Source organism: Cryptomeria japonica, chromosome 7 (genome assembly GCF_030272615.1).
Source record: "Cryptomeria japonica chromosome 7, Sugi_1.0, whole genome shotgun sequence".
NCBI lineage: Eukaryota > Viridiplantae > Streptophyta > Pinopsida > Cupressales > Cupressaceae > Cryptomeria > Cryptomeria japonica.
The window spans coordinates 324,665,291-324,682,670 of NC_081411.1; the positions used below are offsets into that span (position 1 = coordinate 324,665,291).

The 17,380-nt window shown below is 38.1% G+C and overlaps 1 long non-coding RNA gene across 1 annotated transcript; it reads left to right on the forward strand.

Annotated features, from left to right (window-relative positions):
• The first annotated feature begins 3,000 nt into the window (after positions 1–3,000).
• Positions 3,001–7,435, forward strand: LOC131046675 (uncharacterized). The gene is made up of 2 exons (XR_009106052.2): positions 3,001–7,115; positions 7,205–7,435. It is a non-coding gene; the product is annotated as an uncharacterized LOC131046675 (long non-coding RNA).
• Positions 7,436–17,380: the final 9,945 nt, after the last annotated feature.

Sequence of the window (17,380 nt, forward strand, 5' to 3'; positions counted from 1 at the left end):
CATGTTTTGACTGGAGTAACATTACAAATATCATCACATCAATCCGTGGCATGACTTATGGCCAATATGAAAAGATTTACATTCTGATCAAAATGTACGATCTAATGAAAAGATATGACTGAATGAAAGTTAAAATTTTACTGATTATCTGTTGGCTGTGCTAACCAAGCAAAAAGATCACAGACAAGATGATTTTCAAAGTTTCTATTGAATAATAGCTAGGTTACCGGGTTCGGCCCCCTAGATCCCTGGTACTGGTCCAGTCCGCCCGTGGTCCGGACAGGGTCCATGATTCGCAGGCCTGGTTCGGACCAGGTCGAACCCAGGGGTCTGACACCTCAAAAATGGTTTTTTTGCAAAATTTAATTTTTTTTGAATTCCACCACATAAAAAATAAAAATTTAACCCTAAAAGTGAGTTTTAAAACATTAACTTGGCTCATTTCACACAAGCAACACAAGTACAAGCAAGGGGAAACGAAGATGTGGGATATAGAGCCAGAGCATACTAATTTGGATGCTTTCACTTCTCAGCTTGTTGCATTTGATGACTTAGATAGCGAGCAAACTTAAAGTGCAAGTGCAAGTGTAAGTGGCATTGGCATTGGCATTGATTCGTCTAATGTCAATGTCAATGATGAGGAGGAGGAGAATGAGGATGATGAATTAGAGAATCCATTTGATGATCAAACTCTAAATTGTTGAAAGTTGAAACAATGATACTTGAATATTTTATCATTTTGATATTAAACTTGATGTATATGATGCTGTTATGGTATGATCATGATGCTATGATTACAAGTTTATGTTGTTTTTTTCGTTTATATGATGCTACGTGACATGCTAATCTTAATTCATGCTTATAGGCTGCATAATATATATATATATATATATATATATATATATATATATATACAAAGTTACATGTTTTTGCACTAACGAACCCAAACCCCTTTTCAAAATTTTGCCGTACCGGCAATACCGGTTCTTTGAACCAGAACTGGTGCCCGAACCCGAACCGGCAACCTAGAATAATAGTAATCCAGCAAAGAGATATGAGACCTCTTCGCTTACTTTATATGTTGTGAAGAATTTGACTGGAGGATTATGACACAGTAGTTACTGTAATGGATTGTACCCAAAGTTTAATGCAGGATAAAATGATTAGCATTTCATGTGAACGTATGCGTCAAGAGTTTTAAAAAATATATAAAAGTTTAAAGGTTATTTTTTTTTCAAACATGCCAATTTGGTGTGTGAAACCCTCGTGGCAACAATAAGCCTTTGGGCACAAAGCTGAACATTAATCTGAGTCTTATAAAGCTGCATATAACAAATCTATACTCCACGAAAATAAATAAATAAAAAGGCAAATCTGAAGTGCTTTCCTACATAATAATTAGGCAAATTTAAAATTATAGGTTTTATCTTGGTGTACAAAATCCACATGTGGAAACAAGGAGACTTTTGATATAGCTTGTGGTAAACCGAGTCTTATATCAATCCACATATGACATATCATACTCGATGGAACCGAGTCTTATATCAATCCACATATAACATATCATACTCGATGGAAGTCAAATACTCACAGTTCAAATCATCTCATCCTTCCTTGCCCCAGGAGGAAAGAAGGCAAGTTCTCTTGAGATTTATGACAGCCTGCTATTTTACTGAAATGAACGAATGATATGCCATTATTAGATCAGCTGGTGTTAAGTGTGATTTTTACCCCATTAGCTGGTGGAAACGATAGAAAGGGATAATTCTTTAAGATCATAACAATCTGCTTTTACTGATACAAGCGGCATCAGAGTGATGCCAATAATTATGTAAATGTTGTTTGTCTTGAAACCACTTTAAATTCCTGTCATTAACAAGTCAATTGATGATATCAGCCTATGTAGATCTAATTGATTGCATTTGATTTTTCTACACTTGAAAAATCAGCCTTTCTTACTGATGTCATTAGGATCTGTATGTTTCCATAAGCATTCCAGTAGGCTGACTGATGGGTGTGATTTGCAGGGTCTTGAATAAAATAATCAAGATATCTTAATTTACAACTATAATTCAACAATAATGAAGAATCTAACCATTAGCTTTTATATTTGCATGGGTAACCGTAAAATTATGAACTGTAACAGAATATGGTGTGCAAACCATTGTGTATTCATGAAGACAGTAATACCATTGTAGATTAATGCTCCGCAAATCAATATGAACAGTGATATTATATATAGCACAAATAACCAGATAGCCATGAATGAGAATTCTTCTTGTTAGAGATTAATGGTAAATGCATCTTCGCTGATTTGTCTAGCTGGAAAAATGGAGGGCTGGTAACAATGTCCAAGTATAGTTGCATGAAAGACAGTTACAATCAAGAGCAGTTATGAAACAGTTGGGTTTCAAATTTCAATAATTGTTGATGGTAAATCTCCCATACAAACGTTGCACACCAAGTATGATGACATGGGGTGTGCCTTAGAATTGTGGTTTGATACAGAACAAAAGTTCTATGTGGCACGAGTGATGCAGATACTGTTGTTGTTGTGCACAACCTTAAATTATCCAAATATGCTGTGTGTAGCACTGTAGAGTGAAATGTGCTGCATGCTGCCTATCTTTTTATGTACTAAGGCAAAGTGTTGGCATTAAAATGTAACAGCCTAGCCTGACCTGCAAGGCACTAACCTTTAGACTCTGCTAAGGGAACATATGCAGAGTTCTGCCTCTTTGAAGGTGAAGGCTACAATAGTATAAGCTCTTGATGGTGCTCTATATTGTTCATGGACCTAAGCAATTTGTGTTAGAAATTGCATGCAGAAAATATCAATTATATGCAGATAAATATTAAATATTAAATACAGGAATAAAAACACAGAAATAATAACAGCGAAGAGACAATATTTAATGTGGTTCACCCAATCGTGGGCTACATCCACCAAACATAGAGTCCGATATTATTATCCAGTAAATCGAATCTGCTGCATGCTGCCTATCTTTTTATGTACTAAGGCAAAGTGTTGGCATTAAAATGTAACAGCCTAGCCTGACCTGCAAGGCACTAACCTTTAGACTCTGCTAAGGGAACATATGCAGAGTTCTGCCTCTTTGAAGGTGAAGGCTACAATAGTATAAGCTCTTGATGGTGCTCTATATTGTTCATGGACCTAAGCAATTTGTGTTAGAAATTGAATGCAGAAAATATCAATTATATGCAGATAAATATTAAATATTAAATACAGGAATAAAAACACAGAAATAATAACAGCAAAGAGACAATATTTAACGTGGTTCACCCAATCTTGGGCTACATCCACCAAACATAGAGTCCGATATTATTATCCAGTAAATCGAATCGATTACAACCGGCAATCCCTTGCAACTCAATACCGCTGCAAAATGCTACAAAATTCTCTACAGAAAACCCTAACCCTTAGCCTTTTTATCAAGACTTACGTCGGTTACAAAATTAGGGTTACAATATGTCAGCCAATAGAAAAATAACACCTGATGTCTTTATAAAATAATAATTCTTTTTGGCCTGGCGGGGCTTTGCACCTTGACCCCATCTTGGGGGCGCTGCCCCCAAACCCTCGTCAAAAAATATGGGGGGAAACCCTGCCGATAGAAGTAGGGAAAATTTAACCTCCGAGTTTGATTAGGCTACATTTAACAACAATTTGGCTTATCAATGTCTAGGACTCTTGACTAATGATGAGAATACCGTGACGGCGTGATGTGTGCAGAATTTGGCTTGTTTAGATGCCTTTGGTGCAGAATGCTTGCGAACTCAAAAAGAATTAATTGATCTGAGCACCCTTTGAGATGCTGTCGAAAGTTTGCCAAAGCTTGGTACCAAGTCTCACTTGAGCTTAAGCGTATATCACCATGTACAAACTCAAGAAATCTTAACTGAGCTACGTGCTGACACTGAGGTAGCCAATAGGGGAGTTGGTGTTGTGTTTCGAGGTCATTCTGCCTGGCATTTAGATGGGTGGACCAGCATTCTGTAAATTTTTGGGGGAAAACTTAATGCATGCCTTAGTGATGACAAGGATATTACTATGAGGGTGTGCCTTCAAATAACACTCCTTGCATTTGAATCACACCTGTTCTTGTATGAATTGTCATGTCTCCTTTTCTGGATTAAAATAATTAATAATACTATTTAAGTTGGATTCACTAGTACTAAATACAAAGCAGTTATGATACCTATGGGAATTTGGTCTAAAAGCCTATTTTTGAGTAGTATAAAAGGAGACATCTATAGACATCTATCTTCATTTGAAAGTCAACATTCTAAGTTATCCTTTTGCATCTAATTTTCAGATTTGAGCATTTTGTTCAATGTAGGGCATTTGAGGTCAAAAGCGCTTGGTTTGTTTGTGAATTCCATATTTGGGATCAAAGACAAAAACCTTTGCTTAATCTTTGTTTGGTAGTTCCATCTGGGAATCACAATTTTGCTGATTTGTGGAGGGTTTGAAGATATTCGGTTTGCTTCAGTGTCACTACAGTATTTTTTGCAAAGCATTTTGTTCAATGTAGGGTATTCGAGGTCAAAAGCGCTTGGTTTGTTTGGGATTTGAGAGGATGAAAACCCTCGTGAATTCCATATTTGGGATCAAAGACAAAAACCTTTGCTTAATCTTTGTTTGGTAGTTCCATCTGGGAATCACAATTTTGCTGATTTGTGGAGGGTTTGAAGATATTCAGTTTGCTGCAGTGTCACTACAGTATTTTTTGTAAACAAACATCATTTCATTGCCCAAGCATATTTGAGGATTTACATATTCATCTGTGAATTTTTGAGCATCATATAGAGTTCGATCTGAGTTGTTTCAATTAACTTAGTTGAGTGCCACATTGGGAGGGAGAACATTCAGTCATTTTGAATATTCAATCATATCAGCTGATGTTTGTATCATTTCTGATTTCAGTCATCATTCATTAGCAAAATGGGGATAAAGTTGTATTTTGATATGTTGCCAATGTTTACAAGACAAATCTGATTTTTATTAGCACATTTTGACAATTTCGCAAGGGTTTCAAAGGCAGATTAGACTTCACCAGCCAGCTTTACATCTTCAGTTAGCTGCCATACCATCTCAGGTTTCAAAGAAAATTCATAAAAATATTATTTTTGGCAATTTTGAGCAGCAAGCAGGGGTAGGGGTTTCTAGCAATTTTGACATTTTGCAACAGTCCGTGCTTCTGCCCCAGGCAGTACAGCAGCTGAGAGTGATAAAAAAATCAATAAGAAATTATTTTGTTCCTGTTTATCATCTCTGTACTTTTCAATTGGCATTGCAATAAAATAGAATAGATCCTTAAGGGTTATTGCTGGAACTTGGCATTTTATCCACCTGGGGTTTATGGTTTGATGACATCAGTAAAAGAAGGGTTTGTAAATTGTAATCATTCTGTGTACTTGCAGTTTCGATTGGTTCTCATAAAGTCAGAAAAATATAATAAAATATTGCATATGTCCTAATAGGGATATTACATAAATCTACAATTATTGTCATATAAGCTTGTAGTTGCATCTGTAATTTTTAAACCTGTGGACCAGCCCATGGATAAAGCAATAGTCATCAAAGACTTCGGACTAACTTGTTTAATTAATTGTTAATTTAGGATGGCCAAGGCAACGTTTTGGTTAGAATCATAAAATTAGTAAGCAATTATATCCTATTGGGATGGATGACGAGCATCAGGTGATGCTTGTTTATAAACATGGTGTAGTGATGACCGTCCACCATACTAAGATTTCATTTTCTTACTCCCAAGCATTACTAATCATCCTTGTTCCATGTATTTTGTTGTTGTGGACAAGTCTCCTTTGTTTGTGTTTGGCAGGTACAATGAAGACAATCTCTAACAATGACAGTCCAACTTTGTGCTATAATACAGACTACATAAGTGAGTTAACTTTTGTTGGTTTTGTATGTATATCTAGAAAGGCTTTGAACTAAACGAATAATATTGTTGACGACTTTGGTTACATGATAATGGGCTAGAACTTTTTGTACCCTATAACATGAGCACTTGTGGATCCCAATTATGTTTAAAGAAAGCTACAACCCTACGAAGTTCAACCAGATATCAGATCACAATCAATGTATGAGTTTGGATGTCAACTAGCCTGGAAGTCAATGGTGTAAATGGTCTACGAATCATATAATATGAAAACAGACTAACTTCGATGAATATAAGGATAGAACAGGTACATTTTGTGTTTGAGATAATAGTTGTAAATATTTTGGATAATAACTTTTGGGGTTCAGCCAGATATCAGATCACAATGAATGTAGGAGTTTGGATGTCAAGTAGCCTGGAAGTCAATGGTGTAAATGGTCTACCAATCATATAATATGAAAACAGACTTACTTAGATGAAAATAAGGATAGATCAGGTACATTTTGTGTTTGAGATAATAGTTGTAAATATTTTGGATAATAACCTTCTTATAGGCACTGATTAGTTTATAGTTTCATGGAATTTTATTTCACTTTGTATGCTTTGCTGCTGGTTTTTCTTGTTGTGTCAAAGGCAGTTATGCACCAGCTCTTGTAGTTCAACTTCTGAAGAGAACTCTCCTATTTTTTAACAACATATGCTAAGTGGAAGTTTGTCATTTTCTCTTTTATGGTGTAATTTCAAGATCTCATGTGGTATTATTTGCAGCATCTATTTCTTGTATGATTGTTGTTGACATAACTAATGCAAAGATTCTTAGTACTATTTTTTTTTTCCACAAGTACTTATTCACCACCATAAGAGGTCTAATGTGGGTTAAAAGGTCTACGGTACCAAAAGTTCTAGCCCATTGTCATATAACCAAAGTTGTCAAGAATGTTTTTTGTTTAATTAAAAGCTTTTCTAGAGGTCTAAGGGTGTTGAAATTAGACTTTCAGATTTAATGGAAAACTCAGAAACTGAATCTTAATTGATTTGCTGTTTGGTTTAGTGACTTTCAGAATTAGGCATAAACAGAAAGATGAACAATAATGAAACACGGCACGCAAATACCCTGGGAAAACCTCCTAAGAGGAAAAACCCAGCAATAAAGACCCACAGGTCTGATAATGCATTCAATTCCAAAAGGTAACAATGTGCACTTAGCTGCAACTCAGATTTGAGATTTGTAATCTGCACGCTTGCATAAATCTGATCTGCTTCTTTATCATGAACAGGTTTGCACTAGGTTCTTACTTCCACAGGGAATAAGTCTGCCCTTTCAAATGAATATATTTGCTTCGGGTCTGTATCAGATCTGCACCTTGAAGAACTTGCTATCAACAACAACAATATTCACTACGATCTTGAACAGATTTGCCAAGTTCAGTAACAACTTTCGCACCTTTAAAACAGATATCCTTTTTCGCTGTTTATGTATTTATTGAATGGCAAATGATTTTGTTATATATGAGTTCTAATGTGCAAGTTTTCTTTTGGGGTTGGCCCCATATTTTGGCGCCCATATTTTATATTTAACCTTCACACGTTACCTTAATTGTTCTGCCCTATTTAAGGGTCTCACCCTACATAGGATAGGGTCGGCCCTATAACACTCAGATACATGAGAATAGGACCTAATTGAGTTTCTACGTTACATCAAGAAGGGCCCAGCCTTATAAGGATTCAAATCCTTATTTATTTTCCTCACTAAGTTACAATAAACTAACACTCCCTTTTAATTAGGGAGGAAAATAAATACATAACCAAATTCAAATGGACAATCCCATGGCATGAATAATTACAATGTTTAAGATTAGGGCCCAACCCTAATGGTACAATCAATATACAATTCGTGATTTGATCACACAATTACATTACAATGAAGAGGATGAAGCCAACTCTTCATAACTTAACACTTTCCTAGGGACTTGCATGTAACACCATGATCTTTCATCATGCACATCCGTAGAGGATGACAAAGACCTTTTTATATGCACACTTGCAATAATTAATACGCAAAGATATATATAACCATACAACATAAATCATGCACAACCGCAGAGGATACATAAGCTTCTTCACTGAGAAGAACAACCTGTCACCTTGCACATTGCAGAGGGTGAACTCACCTTGCACTCTGCAAAGGGTGATAAATAACCGCCACCTTACACTCTGCAGAGGGTGATAAATAACAATCCCATGGCATGAATAATTACAATGTTTAAGATTAGGGCCCAACCCTAATGGTACAATCAATATGCAATTCGTGATTTGATCACGCAATTACGTTTCAATTACATTTCAATGAAGAGGATGAAGTCAACGCTTCATAACTTTACACTTTCCTAGGGACTTGCATGTAACACCACGATCTTTCATCATGCACATCCGCAGAGGATGACAAAGACCTTTCCATATGCACACTTGCAATAATTAATACTCAAAGATATATATAACTATACAACATAAATCATGCACAACTACAGAGGATACATAAGCTTCTTCACTGAGAAGAACCACCTGTCACCTTGCACACCGCAGAGGGTGAACTCACCTTGCACTCTGCAAAGGGTGATAAATAGCTGCCACCTTGCACTCCGCAGAGGGTGGAAAGAACTGTCACCTTGCACTCTGCAGAGGGTGAGCAAGCACTGACACCTTGCACTCTGTAGAGGGTGGATGGTACACCCAATGTATCATAGAATATAACCTGAACACTTGTTGGTTTCAACATAGAATATAATAAAGCAAAACATTTGCAATAATCAAGTAACACATTTATCAATTCCATCATTAGAGCAATAGATCACAATGATTAGAAACCAACAATAAGATTTTACTGAGATAAATAGTACTTTAAAGATGTCACGAGACTCCCTCTAAAACCCTATCTAGAAGATAAATCCACAACAAATTTCTGAGTTAAAGTTGGAACCAAACTTAAATCTAAAACAAAATTTATTAAATCTAAAACAAAATTTAACTTAAGGATGGATCAACAAACCAATAGATCAAAGGAGGAAATCTTCATGATTGTGAGGATTTGATACTTCATTTATGTTTGCATCTTCTTGCTCATCCTGAATTTGACAGTCCCTTGCAAAGTGGCCATGCTTGTTGCATTAGAAGCATTGGATGTGGGATAAGTCTCTTGGTCTTTTCTTTGAAGGAGGCGTAGGAGAGCTGAAATCTTTATTTCTCTTGAAATCATTCTTCTGCCAATGACTGCCTTCCTTCTTAGCCAAGAGGACATGTTGCTGATCATAAGGGTTCTTAATTTTTCCTTTCGCAGCTATCCGAGACTCTTCTTGAATGCAATCTCCCATTAATTGATCAAACTTAGGAAGCTCAACTCTGGCATAGATTCCTTGAACAAATGGTTCCCAAGAGGGAGGAAGACCATTTAGGGTAGTCATAGATAAATAGTTGTCTTCAATGCTCTTCCCAACAGTGGCAAGTTGATCTCTCAGCTCAGAGATTCTCATGAAGTAAGCAACAACAGGTTCTTCTTTCTCTAATTTGATGTAGGCAAGCTGATTCCTTAAGGCAAGGATGAAGCTAGTATTGTTGACTTCGTACATCTTTTCCAACGTAGAGAACATCTCCCTGGGGGACTTCTTCATGGAGATGGATGGCACCAAATGATTTTTTACGGAGTCTATTATTATCCTTTGAGCTTGGAAGTCCTTCTTCTTCCAATCTTCTTTCTCACTTGCACCCTCAGGTTCCTTAGCATTCTTGCTAACATATTCAGCAAGATCATTCAATGCCATCATTATCCCGACCTTCCAAGAAGAGAAATTTGTGTGACCTTCCAACCTATCTTTAGACCTTATATAAGAAGCCATGGGGATTAAACTTTTGAACAACAGGTTAGAAGGAAGCACAAATCTAATTACAACATCTATACAAACCTAGGGCTTTGATACCATGTTGAAATTAGACTTTCAGATTTAATGGAAAACTCAGAAACTAAATCAAACTAAATCTTAATTGGTTTGTTGTTTAGTTTAGTGACTTTCAGAATTAGGCATAAACATAAAGATGAACAATAATGAAACACAACACGCAAATACCCTGGGAAAACCTCCTAAGACCCACATGTTTGATTATGCATTCAATTCCAAAAGTTAACAATGTGTACATGTCTGATTATGCATTCAATTCCAAAAGGTAACAATGTGTACTTAGCTGCAACTTAGATCTGAGATCTATATTCTGCACACTTGCATAAATCTGATTTGCTTCTTTATCATGAACACGTTTGCACTAGGTTCTTACTTCCACAGGGAATAAGTCTGCCCTTTCAAGTGAATATATTTGCTTCGGGTCTGTATCAGATCTGCACCTTGAAGAACTTGCTATCAACATCAACAAAGTATTAGATCTGCACCTTGAAGGACTTGCTATCAACAACAACTAAATTCGGTATGATCTTGAACAGATTCGCCAAGTTCAGTAACAACTTTTGCACCTTTAAAGCAGATATCATTTTTCGCTGTTTATGTATTTATTGAATGGCAAATGACTTTGTTATATATGAGTTCTAACGTGCAAGTTTTCCTTTGGGGTCGGCCCCATATTTTGGCGCCCATATTTTATATTTAACCTTCACACGTTACCTTAATTGTTCTGCCCTATTTAAGGGTCACACGCTACATGGGATAGGGTCAGCCCTATAACACTCAAATACATGAGAATAGGACCCAGCTGAGTCTCCACGTTACATCAAGAAGAAGGGCCCAACCCTATAAGGATTCAAATCCTTATATTTTCCTCACTAAGTTACAATAAACTAACAAAAGGGGATTTAAATGGTTAGTGGAAATATTAATAAAGGTGGAAGAACTCAACGTCTGATTTAGCAAGGCCTCTATCATGGTTAGCTTGGGATGAATATGTTTTACTCATCACTTGGAATGGTGGGCTAGGGAGAACTAAGGAAAATTGCAACATATGCATACAACTATGGCAATAGGATGAAGCCATGTGTCACTTCAATAATTCAATAATTCTATAATACTACCATCAATCTTTACCCTAAAACCTTCTCCTTGGAATTCATGCATAACATCTTTTTTCATGTTAAAAACGAGGCTTCATTTACAATTTGAATGAAACTATATTCTGCAAGTCTGTCATGCCCCGCCTGAAATAAGGGCTTTATACCCCAAACAGCAGCACCATAAGGAGACTGGGTTTAATTATATATATTTATTAAATACTATTTGGGCTTACTAAGTATGAGGGAAAAATTAAATCAAATTAATATCATTGCTAGGTCGACCTATCTATATGGGTTTAAGGATGCCAAAGAAGGTGAAAGATAATGATCATGTCTTTGGGATTTCAACTCTAGCATTGTAGCCTTCCGCAATATACAGTACCATTGGCACATCCATGCTCAGAGCTTATGGATGCTTGTGCTACGAATTTTGATCCAAATATTGTGATTATTCAAGGAAGGGAGCTAAAGGTTATCATCAGTGTAGAATCCATGAGGGATATGCTATGCATCCCTTACGACCTAACGATGGTAGAGAATTTCAAGAAGAAGAAGCTGGAATACTACTGGACAACCAGGAACAACCAACTCAGTTTTTCCAATTTTGAGATGAGGAGAGACAAGCAGGAGACACAATTGCATAGTTTCCCCTTGGGTCTTAAAATATTTTAGAAAGACATGCAAGATGTCTTCTCAATGCTCGTGTTCATATTTTGCTTCAACCAAGATGATGAAGTAGAAGAGTTTCAAATGAGTCTAAACTTTAAGCTCAAGAAGCAGAAGAAGCCCTTTTGGTACGATTTTGTAAACATTATTGTGGGAGGCATATTCAAAGAGTTGCAAAATTATGACAAGGAATACAAATTTATTGTGGGAGGCATATTCAAAGAGTTGCAAAATTATGACAAGGAATACAAATTCATGTATTCTTCTTTTCTAACACACATGATCCTTCATTAGAATTCTCTATTTTTTTAGAGATATATGTAGCTACATATGAAAGATGTGTCAAATAAAAGGAATCCGATCACTATATGGACTCTTGTGTTATCCACAACACATGATTACTATACCTTTTCTGACTTACTTTTGACCTCAACCTTGCAAGATTTGAATTAGTAAGAAGCTTTAGGCTCATAGAAGAGTATACTACATGGATGAAAGAAAGTTGGCCTCCGTGCGACTGGTTTTGTGGGGCAGATTTCACTTTTGTGAGAATGCACAATTTTATAAAGGAGGCTTTCATGTTTTTGATAAAAAAAGTAGCGTTAACAGGGTGCTGACCCTTAACAAAGAGACCTCAATCCTTCTATAATTAGCGTTAACTAATGCTAATTTCTTTTGAAACAAAGCAGCGTTAAGAAAGGCGCTGACCCAAAACAAAGCCAAAGGCTATCAAAGTTTAAAGACCAAAGTCGGACCGGCCAAACCAACCAGTCAAACCAACAACACCCAAACCAAGTCAAGAGGGGGGAGAAAACCCTGAATCTTGAGAAAGGAGGGCTTGGGAAAGGAGGTTAGATTTTCCTTTCTGCCTACGACAAACCACCGTCCAGGGAACACTATTAGTAGGAGCTTTCGAAGAAGAAACAAACGGGGAATACCCTGCAGAGTCACTGCCAGACTGCTGTTGCAGAGCGGCAACAGGCTGTTGCTGCGGAGTAGTAGCAAGAGAAGTAATGCCAGGAGCTGAGTGAAGGTGAGAAGTAGGAGTAGCAGGAGGAGGATCCAAGGGGGCAGAAGGGGCCGCAGCAACAGTAACATCAACCAGGGCTTCATCAACAGTAAGGGGCACCTCATCTTGAGATGAATCAACCGAAATAGAATCTGAAGCATTAATCATCAAGTGGTCCTTCGTAGCATCCTTCCACCAAGTAGCAACACCTTTGTGGCGAGAGAGAGAATAGTTAGAAGCAAGGTGACCCGTTGAGAAACACCTTCGACAGCGAAACGGGAGGCCCTCATAATCCAGCAGTTGAGTCCAAGGCCTGTCCCCAACCATAAGAACCACATCCCTAGGTAGGGCTAGCGATATGTCAACATCAATTAATAGGCGAGCAAAGGTAGAATGACCCATGGAGAACGTGGCATCATCAACCTTCAAGAAGCTGCCAATGGAGTTACCGATGGCCTCAAAACAAGAAGGTTCCCAGAAATGGAGGGGGAGATTGGGGAGGCGAACCCAAACTGGACGAACAGAGAGAGATTTCGTAAGGGGGTTGAAGGAAGGAGTCCAGGGCTTAAGGGAGAGAGAGTGATCCTCCCAATACCAAAGCTTCCCCAAAATCAAATCACGATCAAGAGTAGAGGCAAAGGAAGCAACAAAAAACCCCTTAGCACAAGGGAAAAGCTCAATGCCATAAGAAATATGGGGCTTCTAGTAATCACTCACCCAACGATGAAGGTTCGGGAGGGAAGGCCAAAACCCAGTAAATTTGCAGACCAGAGCGCTATGTTGATAGAAGTCAACATTCTCCATAACCTCACGACCACATACCACAACAGGAGAGGTCTTGGCACAAGGAAGAGGACGAATTCCCCTAGAAGGCTGGGTAGATTTAGCCACACAGGCAAAGCTACGCTTCCCAGCAAAGGGTTTGGGCAAAGCAGTCTCACATGCAGGAAGGTCGTCACTAGCACCAGTAGCAGTCGCCAAGGTATCCAACTCCAGAACTGGATCAAAGACACCCAGTTTGGGAGGGACAAAACCACCAACATGGATCTTGGCCTCCAAATCCCCAACGTTAGTACCCAAAACCGTAGGAAGACCTTCTGCACTAGCAAAATCACCCAGTGTAGCAGACAAAGCCGCCACAACACCAACACCGGAAGTAGCAACCACGAAAGGGGGAAACTCACCAACAATGTGGGAGCCATCAATGACCCAACTAGACCGAGGCACCAGCTTAGAAGAAGTAGCCGCAACCATAGCCCGGGCAGGAGAGTCACGACCCAATGCAGAGGGGAGCTGGGAGCCAATGCTAGTCAACGCAGTAGCAGGAACATTTGAAATGCATGAGGCGGGAGAGCTGTTGGAGAGCAGATGCGGGTGCGGGAGCGACATTTTATATTTCTACTTGCATCACTATGTGAGGCTTTCATGTTACCTATATGCGTGACATAGAATTCTCACCGTAGAAATGACTTGACAATTGTCCATAATTGCCAATAATTTTGGAGTTGGAAAGAGAAAAACCTCAATCTATAAGCCCCTAATCACATAAGGCAAAGTTACCTTGCATAAATGATTGACCAATGTGTTGTTCACAGTGAAGTTGGCTTATTTAGGCCTCGATGTCATTTGTAATTGCTAGAATAATGATTTGGACAATTGTTTGTCTGGAGTAGGAATTTCTTTGACCCACGTCCCACGACCATATTGGGACTAAAGGCATAATCTAGAGGCAATAAGTTCAGATTCTTGTGTTGATTTGCCATTTGTGCCACCTGGTGGTAGAATACTATGACTTTCTTTTTATACGATTGTGATAGATGTAAATCTTGCATGTAAAATACATAAATGTATGAAGCAAAAGCTGTCTCAATTAGGTTGGAGTGATGGAAAGATAGATCATTTTTGGATCTATTAATAGAAGATCCATGATTTGAATTATAAATATGATAATACTCCTCTCCATGATGAATTTGATACTAAGTGGGAAGAAGAGCATCAAGAATTGTCAAAAGAGAAAGACCCCACCTCAAATGAAGCAAAAGGAGTTAGAAGAAAGACTTTCAGGCCCTGCACCTCAACAAGTAGCATTAGCTTATGCGATGGTTAAGTATCCCTGTACTCAAGTTTTGAAGAGGAAACCCCTAGCTTCACAACAATCTTAGGTCTCCTTCGGTACATGCAAAGAAGAGCCATTTCATCCGCAACACTACCTAAAAAGAATTGGAGGGGGCAGAAATTAAAGCTACCCGACATAGAAGAGGAAGAAGAAGAGTAAGTGACCATTGTAACTCAACCCCTGATGATCTCAACCACTTAGGTAAGTTTTGCTTCTTCCCTCTTATTTCAATATCTTGTTTACCTTGCTCTCTCTTCACTTCATCACAATCCACTATTGTTGCTATGGCTACAATTGCATAAATATTACCTTCTACACTTTCTTTTGCAACTGCTACTTTTGTCTCAACTATATGACACAACCTTCATTTCCTATCCTTGTGACCACTTTTGTCTCCATGCTTGTTACCACAATTGCTTTATCATTTGCACAAGCTCGTCTCCCTCCTATTTCTAACATGACGTTCAAATCCACATCTACAGTGGCCTCAACCATCACCACATTAATCGCACAGACCCTTGCATCTTCACCATCATATGCTATGATGATTTTCTCATCTACAATACTCTCGACACCACCTTTCACCTCGTTGGGTCTCTCATCCACTTCAACAAGCTCCCTAAGTACTCCACATGCAATGCACAATTTGCAAAGGATCCTACCATTTTTCCCATCCGCTTTGAGTTTCTTAAGGACTGTTCCCACAGGATCATAAACAAGTTCCTTTTGGTCTCCTTGTTGGTGTGTCCTTTGCAAGACAATTCATGTTGTCTCCAACTGATCTCAAGGGGTGGGTAGATGCAACAAGACAAACTCAAGTGGTGTGAGCACAAAAGAAAAGGGGCAAAGATGATTCCAAACAAGTCATTCCAAGAATAGAAACTCGTTTTGATGAAAGCCACCAAACAGTAATGCTTGCATCAATGACCCCAAATGTACAAAAGCTTGAAGGAGAGTTGTAACTAGAAGATTATATAGTGTATGCCATTAGGGTTGACATGCTTTCCCTCAAGATAAAGTACAATTCATGGAGGAACCCCAAAAGATAGTTACCACTAAATTCCTAAGATAATGCCGACGAGTGAAGAAGTGGGAGAAATAATTATAGAGTTTTAAAGCCACAATAGATAGGTTGAAGGTGGAGGCCAAAGGGAAAGATGCAGATATTGCTCGCCTAAGAGAGGAGCTACAAGATAAAACTTCAGTGGCCATTGTAGGAACACATGTAGACCACTAAGAGGGGGGAGCGGGGTGGTGAATCAATGGTAATAAAAACTTGAACTTACTAATGAATTAAAACATTAATAACAGAAATCAAAAAAATCTAAGCAGAGATTACATACACATTCACACACACAAGGCAAACACATAACACAAGATATATGTGGAAAAACCTTAGTGAAAAATGCTGCTAGAGTCTACTGCTCTAATCTAGCTTCAGAATAAAAATGTTTTGATTACAATGTTTATGGGCACCAACCCAAATGAGGACCAACCCTTGGCGTTTATGGGCACCTACCCAAAGGAGCACCAACCCCTAATCTGAGCACCCACTTAGATGATTACAACAAAAGTAAATTGTAATTACAATTTGAGTACTTTGTTACAAATGAAGTTTTGTAACTCACAATTTGTTCTCTGCACTTAAGATGAATCAAAATTTCTCTGCTTCGACTCTCTCTAGTTCTGGTCTATGCTTTTCTGCTCTTCTGTTCACAACCTATATTCTCTGTCCTCTTCTGTTTCCTATTGCACTTTGAGTGTATATCCCTCTAAGTTCTTCTTTGTTTTTTGCTACACTTTTTTTCTTACCTCTCACACTTCATCTCTTCACTCATCTTTTTGATATTCTCTGTCCCAAGCACACCAACCTTCCCTCCAAGGTTTGAATTGAATTCACATCTTGATGTACATGTAGATTTGATCTTCTACATCTACCTTACAAATAGATAGCCGTTATTATTAGTCGCATTCCTCCCAACTTCAGATTATTCTTTGTGTTAGATTACTATTTTTTAGTAATCTTCACCTGCTCATATTTGGGATTTCCTACTGCTTGAGGATTCTAAATCTTCTCGATCCACTCAATAGATCTTCTGTTTGTAAACATTAAATGCAACCATCTTCTCAACTTTATTCTCTGCGATCAGATTAGATTAGACTGCTAACCACCATTTTAGTGTATCTACGTAGCTATTCTCTGTCAGTAATTAGATCTCTTTGGAAGAAATTTTATTTGTCCCTTAACGTCCTCAACTTCATTTTCATCATCGGCCAGCCTTGATCAATGCATATGTGGATTACATTTTAATCGCCATTCACATTTCCCTTTATCGTATTACCGCAGATAGAATGATTGGGTGAAATACCCATTTTGCGAGGCTGCAGTGACAACATTTTGTCTTTACCACTCTACTCCATAAAGCTTGGCAGTCATTTTCATATACTTGTGGGACTGCGGTAGCCTTACCCTTTCACCGCTATTCCACAAGTGACTTGGTCAACACGGTGTACCTTTTTCTGGGGCCGTGGTAACATTAACTTTTTTCGTTGTACCACATACCATTTAACCGTGGTGGCAACACAATTTGCGAGGATGTGGTAACTATACCTCC